The following is a 10491-nucleotide window of genomic DNA, read 5'->3' on the forward strand; positions in this document are numbered from 1 at the left end:
GTTTTCCCAGAAAAACTTCCTGGATTACCGCCAAACCGACAGGTCGAATTCAGAATCGAATTAATGTCTCAAGCTGGCCCTGTTGCTAAAGCACCCTACCGAATTGCACCGTCCGAGATGCATGAATTATCCAATCAGTTACAAGAACTGTTGGATAAGACTTTATACGACCCAGTTAGTCACCATGGGGTGCACCAGTTTTAATTGGGAAATGAAGGACGGAAGTGTTAGGATATGTGTTGATTAGGGAGAATTGAATAAAGTGACGATCAAGAATAGGTATTCACTTCTTCGAAGTAAATGATCCGTTAAACCAACTGCAGAGGGCGATTTGTTTTTAGAAAATTGGTCTTAGATATAGTTATCGCCAAATGAAAAATCCGAGAGGAGGACGTTGCAACAACAGCGTTTCGGACTCACTATGGCCATTTTGAATTCTTAGTTATGCCTTTCGGGTTAACAAATGCGCAGGCAGTATTCATAGAACTCATGAATCGAGTCTGTAAACTTTATTTTGACAAATTTGTCATAGCATTCATTGATAATATTTTGATACATTTGCAACGTAAGGAAGAGCACGATCGACGGTTAAGGAAAATTGTGGAAGTGTTAAAGCAAGATGAGCTATACGCTAAGTTTTCGAAATGTGATTTTGAATAAAGAAGGCATAATCCCTTGGTCATGTTGTAAAGCAACAAGGATTACGCAAAGATCCAAATAAGATAGAAACCGTTAAAATTGTGCCAAGCGCCGATTTTAAGTCTCCCCGATGGAGACGATGGTTTTGTCGCGTATTGTGACGCGTCGCGTAGAGGGTTAGGATGCGTGTTGACGCAGTATAATAAGGTCATAGCCTATACTTCCCGACAGTTAAAAATACACGAGTAAGATTTCACTACTCACGACTTAGAACTGGGAGCGGTTATCTTCGCACTTAAAATGTGGACACATTATCTCTACGATACGAAGTGCACCATCTTCACCGATCATAAAAGTTTGCAGCACATATTTGATTAGAAGGAACTGAATATGAGGCAACGAAGATGGGTCGAGTTGTTAAGCGATTATGACTGTGACATCCGTTATCACCCTGGCAAGGCTAACGTCGTAGCCGATGCCTTGAGTAAGAAAGATCGGGTTAAGCCATTGCGAGTGCAAGTGCTGGGGATGATAGTCCAGTCGAACCTTCGAACCTGATTCGAGTGGCTCAACGTGAGGCGTTGAAAGAGGAACAATTGGAAAAGAAGGAATCCTACGGCAATGAGGAAAATTTCGAACAGCGCGTGGACTAAATTCTCTACTTCAAAAATCGGGTTAGGATCCCGACCCTCCATGACCTTCGTGAATTCATTGACGAAGCGCATAGATCGAAATAATCCATACATCCGGGATCGGATTTGACTATTGATGATACGGATATCTGAAAGGATTTTTATTAATGGTTGAGTTTGGAGAAAGATATGGTTACGTGTGTTGGTGAATATTGAGTTATGCCAGAGATAAGGCTGCACACCGAAAACCCTAGGGAACGCCACGACGACAGAAAATTCGCCAATGATAGTGGGAATATATTACAATGAATTCTTGCCCAAATTCCTGATGGTGAAATGGTATCTCGTCGTGGAGTACTATTTTCAATTATCTCAGATCAAAATAGTCATCCTACTTCCATTATTGGAAGGCGGGGAAGGAAGCATCGAGAGCTTGAAGCTTTTTATGGGTGAAGTAATTATCACCAATTTGTTAAATTGAAAATGGGCTTCAATCAAACCATAAGATTTGAATTGATTCGAGAAACAACCAATCGGATTTATAATATTTAAGACAAGTTGAAATCAGCGCGTGATTGGCAAAGGGTTTATGCCAACGTTCAAAGGAAACCAGTGTCCCTGAATAGAGGTGACAAGGCATTTTAAGGCATCACCTTAGAGAGAGGTGATATGAGGTTTGGCAAAACCGAAAATAGCTTCTTAATAAATTGGACCCCATGAGAACTACCTCCATGGTTGGTCATTTAGTTATCGATTAAAGTACTCTAGGGGCTAAGTACTATACAGGATATTTTGCCATGTATACGGATTGAAAAGTGCCTAGGCGTTGAGGCAACGAAAGTACCAGTATTGGAGGTACTTATAGAAGACATGCCTGACATCATAAATAATTCCGTAGAGTCAGTAGACGGGAAAACTAAACAGTTTGGACATACCAAGCTTTATTAATTAAGACTAAGTGGAATTCACAGCGAGGACCAGATTATACTTGGTAACACGAGGGTGAATTCTGAAGGAAAAACCCCCCACCTTTCTCTCGAAAGGGGATAGTGGGCGTGTAAAATTTCGAGGACGAAATTTCTTAACGGGGGGAGAATGTAACGATTCCGACGAAACCAGGTATACCCTAACCGAAGGACGTTAGTTACGTCATATGTAATGTCGGGTACATGAGTTACCATGGTAATTATACGAGAATACATGGTTCATTGTATTGATTGTACGTGAATATATAATTCACCGTATTGAATATGCGATCAAACGATCGATAGTTATTGAAACCCGAATGAATCGAGGGTTCAATTATAGACGAGATATATGATATTTAGTGATGTTACGAAGTATTAAAGCTTCGGGATAAGTGGATTAAAGCACAGAAAAAGGATTTCGATTTAATAGTACGTCGGTACGTTAAACGAAACCTTTAATACCAAACCGAGCAAGAGACGATCGATCAAGCCGAAAAAGATGCGTAATAACTAATAATATGACGTTTTAAGTTAATAAATGTCATGGATTAAGTTTTTAAATCGGTTTTATATAAATTTCAATTTTTAGACCAAAAACGACCGTTTTAGCCTCGTTTTAAGCCGAATTAAACATTTAACCGAGAAACGAACTGAACCAGATTATCCAAAACATTATCCAGATTTCGGAAATCCAAGTTTGTGGCCAAGAATGAACTTGTGGGTCCCACCCCACCCCATTACAAATTCCGATCGGCCTCCATGGCCCTCATTTTCTTTTTTTTTCTTTTTTCAATCAACTCTCTCAAAGATTCATCAATCCTCTCAAGATCATGATCCAAAACCCGAGATAATTAGCAAGAAAACAAGGTAAAGAATCGAGTTAATCACGTTTCCATCTTCGTTTCTTGAGTTTGTTTGCAAGAAAATGAGGTTTCAAAGATGAAAACCGATTCTTGCATGATCAAGTGATGTATACGGGTTATACAAGGGATCTTGGTCCAAGAAATGAGTTAAACGAATCAAAAACGAATTTTTACGGTTAAATCTTTGTTTTTAGTATCATAACCGTAACCATGAAAGAAATGGCTTGATCGTGAGTGTAACTTGCTTGGTATTGTGGTATGTTGTTTGTAGGCTCTGTATTTAGGGGTAGATAAGGCGGAAAGATGAGTTTGTAGCTTGTAGTGGCGGAAAACGAAAGGTATATTCGGTTATGTTCGGTTTTGGGAAATTTGGACAGATTGTTGATGCTTTAGAGTTAGGTCATGAAATTTTACAGAGGTGTTAAACACATGAAAAGATGAGTTCTGTGAATTTTTGGTAATTTTTGGATAAAGGATGAATATTTGGTGAATTTAATGCTCGGTTTTGGCCAAAAATGGTGAAAAATAGTTAAATATCATGAAAAATTCTGGAAAATTTTAGATAAGCTTTTCATATCATGTATAAGTCACACACAAAATTTGAGGTCCGTTGGAGAAGTCTAAGTAGGCTTTTCGGTTAAACGAGTTCTAGGGATTTCTAGCTCGGTTTTGGAAAAAGGGCATGTAAAAGAAGATTTTGGTTCTGGAAAACTTACAGGGGACTATGTGGATGGTAGGGGATATCCAGGAAAAATTTGGGATTTTTCTAAGGTCGTTTGGTATTTACGACATATTTAGTTTTTAAATGGTGTTTAAAAATAGATAAATAAATTTTAAATATAAGAATTAATTCTGGAAATATTTTTATAAAATTCCCCACTATTAAAAAGTGATTTGTGCAAAATTTCAAGATCCGATAGTAAACGGATAATTAATCGTGCTGATTATCAAACTTTTAAAGTTAAAACGCGTAAACCGGTGAAGTTCGCTTAAGCGAGCTGACTGGTGTATAAAAACCTTAAAAATGGACTATTTTCATATAATTGAGTTAAACAAGTAAAAATGAATCATCCGAAAATAAGTCGGATGATTTGGGTATTTTTAACCAATTTTAACGGTTTCCGGTACGCCAAAGACGGAAACGAGTCCCGCGGCCAATCGGGACGTCTAAACCGAGCTATAATTTCACATTTTAAATTAAATTATCAGACAACCACTATTTTCGGGTCGTGTGTGACCAAACTCATTTTTGAAACATAAAACGGATATTCGTGCTAGGCACGCAAAACGAGAAAACGACTAATAGAAATTGTGACCATGGAACTCTAAACGACATCACAATCTGAGTCCGGAGAAGTATTTCTGGGTTAACATTGCCCCCGGAACAGGTACAGTACTGGGTTAACAGTGTCCCCAGATGTACCGATTGATAAGGTTAAAGATTATATAAACAATAATTGTATAATAACGATCGTAGGGATCATATTACAGATTGGACGTGTTAATTGATAATGATTGTTGTTACCTGCTTGCATGTGCTAAGGTGAGTTTTCACGAGCCCCTTTTTATTGAAATGTTTTAAATATTTTCCCGGGGCGGAAAGCATGTTTTTACCAAAGTGTTTAAGTACATGCTGATCGCATGGAAACGAATGTATTTATATAATGTTTGTTGTACGGGAATCGTACGGTAATGTATTAAAATGGTAATTGTCTGAGATGTTAATATTGAAAGGTCCCGCAACAGTGTTCTGGGTTAACAGTGTCCCCGGAGGTTATTGGAAGTGTTCTGGGTTAACAGTGTCCCCAGAGGTTATTGGAAGTGTTCTGGGTTAACAGTGTCCCCAGAGGTTAGTGGAAGTGTTCTGGGTTAACAGTGTCCCCAGAGGTTATTGGAAGTGTTCTGGGTCAACAATGTCCTCAGAGGTTATTAAATGTGATTATGGGTTAACAGTGTCCCCAGATAATATTATATTATGATATGGATTTATCATGGTTTACTAAAATTGTGAAACTCACCAACTATTCGTAGTTGACCCGTTTTCTCACATGCTTTTCAGGTACAACTAAGATAAAGTGATTGATTACGTGCTAAGTGCTTGATGTGTGTAAGGTTTGCGTGCTGGACGTTAGGATACATTATAACAGATAGAATTATGAACCGTATTGTATGATGTGTGTATCACCTAGACGGTAATGAAAGATGAGATAATGTAATTTTGAAGTATATTAATGCATTCGGTTTTCTTTATAAACAATGTGGTTGATATCAGAGGTGTCTGTCGCATCCCGTTTACGTTTCCGCTGCGGTTACGGGGTGTTACGGGGTTGGGTTGGGTTGGGTTGGGGTAATGGGTTAGAATGGGTATGGGTGGGTTAGAATGGGTATGGGTTAGGATGTATTTGGGTCATGATGGATTTTTAAAATAGAGGGTTTTGATGGGTATGGGTAAATATGGGTAAAGCTAACCCATCTTGGCCCAAATGTAGGTTAAAATACAAAAAGTTTTAAAAACTCCTCAAAAAAAATTCTAAAAATTAATAAAAAAATAATAAATCAAAAACGAAAAATGTAAAAATAACTAAAATGTTTCTCCCGTCATCATCGTTCATTGAAAAAACCCGCTTTTGTATTGGTTCAGGTTCGATTTTTATCGTGTTTTTTTGTTCGGTTTTGTTTTTTTTTTCATTTCGGTCGGTTTTGGTATCTGTTAGGTTTCAATGATTTCGGTTTCGATTTCTTGGTTACTATTCGGTTACGCGGTTTTTGTTTAAAATAAAGTTGAATGGAGCTTGTTTTAGTCCATTCTAACCTATGAACAAACCCATTCTAACCCATAACCAAAAGTCACTAGCATTTTCCCAACCCTTCTTGACCTCATTAAAAAATTCTTTTGATCCATATTGACCCAAAACAACCCATTTGGGTTTGTTTTGCCACCCCTACTCAGAATCACTCCAAATCCTCGTGGGCACATGTTGTGACATCCGTCATTTTCCAAACCCGACCCGTTTTAAATTTTGTTTGCGTGTTGGATTTATTAAAAGAGTGTCTTCCATGTTATAGTCACACCTTATACTTGTCTTTTTGTCTAATATCTTTAACGGCGTTTAAATTGCTTATTTTATACTCGAAATGAACCTAAACCAAACTACAGAGACTATAATTGCCAAAAATAAACTCCAGTTGAAACCACCACCCCGCGAGACATAGGAGAGGACCCTTGGTCCGTCACGTGGAGCGGCCCACCACTCAGATAAGCCAAACTCAGTTTTTGGTTTGTGTTTGATTCTCTTTTGATCGTTTAAGCCCTGAACTCGTGTTTCTTTCATCCAAATCAATCAAGACCTGGCCCATAATTCTATTATCTGTCACTAAACTATATATGTTTAAGTTCAAGAAAGAAATCAAATTATTGCAAGAAATGAGATAAATGAATATGAGCCACTAGTTTTATTTTAGGTTTAAAATATTTAAAAATAAATAAAAAAGATGTAAATGCAACAATAAATGCACTCTCTCTCTCCAATTAATACAACTAATATAACCATAATAAATCTTTCTCTAATTAATATATCTAAATAATTTAATTATAATAATTAAAAAGATAAAAACACTACTTTAGTTTTATTTTTTATTTACACATTCTTCATTTTATTCAACATAAATACAATTTATTCATATAATACTATTCTTTATATTAAAAAAATAATTTCCACTCAATTTATTAGCATGTTTTTTAACATTAAATATCAAAACATAATATTTTTTTTTAATTGGTATGCCTACAAAAATTGTTGTCATAAATAATAATAATAATAATAATAATAATAAAATATCATACAAATGTGTCCATTAAATGTAAACAATAAATATACAGCCTACACAAAGTTATATAACCTACACTTGTTTTGAGCGATAAAAACGTACAACATACATTTAGCATACAACTTACACTTGTAATTCGACATCAATAATTATATAAAGTACACAAAATACACATATCCTACACATGCGTAGGTTATATGTTTTTCGTATGTAGGTTATATGTTTTTTTATTCTTAGAACAAGTGTAGGTTATATGTTTTTGTGTATGTTGTATATTTTTTATTGACATTTAAAGCAAACATGTGTAAGATAGTTTTTTGTATTATTCATCACAATGTAACTACGTGTTGATGGATATTGATATGTTGAGTTTGAAGAAATTGGTTTTGAATAAAAAGAAATTAATGTATGAATAAATTGTATTTGTGTAAGATAAAATTTCCGTGTGTAGGTTATATCTTTTCGTATTCATGTGTATTTTGTTGATGATGAATTTTGTGTGTAGGTTATACGTTTTTCGTCTGTAGGTTATGCTGCATTATTCTTATAACAAGTGTAGATTATAAGTTTTTGTGTAGGTTGATGTTTTTTGTTGATTTTTAATGCAAACATATGCAAAATAGTTTTTTGGTATTATTCATTATAATGTTTGTATTTTCTGATGGATATTAATATATTGAGTTGGAAGAAATTAGTTTTGGATATAAAGAAATTTTAATGTATGAATAAATTATACTTGTGTAGGATAAAAATTTAAGACACAAAAAATAAGTTATAAAATAAATTAATTCTTAATATTTTCCAATTATAATAATTTAATTAGTTATATTAATTAAGTAGATAAGTATTGTGGTTTATTAGTTATATTAATTGAAGAAGAGAATGATTAATACTTTCTTTATTTAGCTTTAAGCATTTAAACTTAAAACAAAACTAGTGACCCATATTCATTTCTCTCATTTATTGCAATAATATCATTTCTCTCTTGAACCACCCCACATATATATATATATATATATATAACTATAAAACTTTAAATAAATTCAAAAGCAACAAATAGATATTTTTTGCATGAGATTCTATTGGTTGAGCCTTGTCACTCTCTAAGGCTTATCTCGGCATGTTTGGCTTATAAAAGCAACTCCATTACATCCATTTTTAGTTGCTCTTCTCCTCAAATTTTGGATTTGCAATCTTAATTCTTTGTTTTTGATAGCTTGACTTTTTAGTCAAACTTTAGCTAGAACTTGCTTTTAATCTGATTCGAGTTAATAGATGATATAATTTCAATTTGTTTTTTTTCATATAACTATATTGGAATGATTTCCCTTTTTCACTACATTAGATTAAGGTTTTTCATCTTCCGAATGCCCAATATTGCTTTCAAGGCTAGTTTGGTCAATTTGGGAATTTATAACCATTTAATCTTTCTGTTTTGTTTAAGTTATGATTTTATAAGTTTTTATATTAGTTATGTGGTAACCAATCTCGGTCTCATAGTAAGTCACGAACCGAACTGATACCAAAAACTCGTTTAGGCACTTTATTCAATGTTAAACAATCGATTGCATGTCAACTTTAAGATTACGAGTTTTATTACTTTTTCACAAGTATGTACATATTATGGAAGTGTGGAACCAATCTTGGTCTCATACCAAGCCTTTGACCCTCACACCAAACAAGCCAAACTTTAACCAAAACCTCATTTAACCTCATGAGTTGATGCTTAAGCAAGCGAGACATGATTTTATTTTTAGTTTTTGTTTTAATATGGTTTTTAAATATTTTCCATGTGCTTGGTGTATCGGAACCAAACTTGGTCTCATACCAAGTTTCGGGCCGACTAAACCAAACACTCGCTTAACTATTAAATTTGGTGATTAATTTTTCAAATTTGGAACGCAAGTTTAGTTTATTTATTTTTATGTATTATTTATATCCGACACATTTCTAATCCTAGACTCGCTTATTTTTGGACTTGCGTATGAAAACTGAACTTTCTGGTTCCCATGTTAAAGACTGATTCGTCTGTTTTGTCGCCACTATTCTAAATAAGTACTTACACTCCCCTTTTATGCTTTTATACTTTTAGGGGTGGCATGCGTACCATGTCACACCCCAACCTACGGCGAAAATGCCGGGGCGCGAACTGATTGTCACAGCTCTCAAGGTTACTATCATACACAATATAAGTTTCAATATCTATTTAATAATTTCAAATAAATCAAGTACAAAATACAACTTATTAAACAAACAAAAAGTATAAATTAAATTCTTGATCGTATCATTTCTAACTTAAGCTCTTCACTAACTCTTCACCAACGTGCATTAAATTTCTACGATAACCTGCATATGCGTTTAAAATAGAATTTTGTCAACAACACATGTTGAGTGAGCAACACACCAGTTTAGTTGTACATATAGTATATAACAAAATACGTAGTTGCAACAAGTCATATGAAAATAACAAAATAACCAAATGAGCAAGTATAACTGAGATGTCGAAACAAGGCTATAACGACTGGCGTATGATCATACTAGACTGAGATTATGTTGGACCTCTCCGAATGCGAAAGCATACAAAGCAAATAAGCACATAAACAAGTAAGGTATAAGTTGTTAACACATAAGACAATAGTTGCAGTTTTGAGTATAAGTTTGTATGAAAAGTATATTTACGTATATGTCCCCAAAACGTGGAAAACAAGTAAAATAGGATAATGTGGTACTCACCTCGATAGACGAACAAAGGTGAATGGATAACACTAAAAATAACGAAAGCGGGTCACGCGCGTTGACGACAAAGCCTAATAAGGAAAGAGAATACGAAGATACGCTAAGTTAAAGAACTAGATCGTATAAGCGAGTTCGATAATTATAAAGCTATTAAGTTACTATTATATTCTTTTTAGTCGTCTAAGCTCATATTTGTAAACAAATTAAGCAAATAAATATTGATAACTTATATAAAGAGATTCGAGTTTAAACGGGTGTTCGTAAAATAATAATTTATATAAAGTTTATAAATAATGATTACTTATCAAATAATATATTAATTTATATAAAAAGAATCATTTATAAATGACTTTTATTTACAAGTTTTACTTTTAGTTAAAGTTGTAATAAATAGTATATATAAATATTTATAAAAAAATACATTTGGTTTATAAAATACTTGCTAAATAATTATGTAAAATAATATGGTATTAAAATATATACATATGTATTTTGTTATGTATTTTAAATAGACAAAACCTAGTTATAATGAAGTTCGGGATGACAACGAGTTATTATGTCGGTTTTAATAAAATATTGATTATCTATTGATTATTATTTATTAAAAGTGATTAAAAATGATAATATAAAAAAATCACTAAAGACGGGCTGGGGGAATCGAACCTGCGTCCCCAGCCGTCTCGAGCCTTAACACAAACCGGCCAACCATCTGATCCAGAGCATTAGATGATTAAAATATGAAACAAAAGCTTTAAAAACAAACGGATATACAACTTAGTTTAAGAACAAACCCTAGAATCATCAATTGATCAATATGTTAAACGT

Source organism: Bidens hawaiensis, unplaced genomic scaffold (assembly GCF_021521415.1).
Source record: "Bidens hawaiensis isolate Kalapana, Puna unplaced genomic scaffold, B.hawaiensis_p1.1 tig00022530_1, whole genome shotgun sequence".
NCBI classification, from domain to species: Eukaryota; Viridiplantae; Streptophyta; class Magnoliopsida; order Asterales; family Asteraceae; genus Bidens; species Bidens hawaiensis.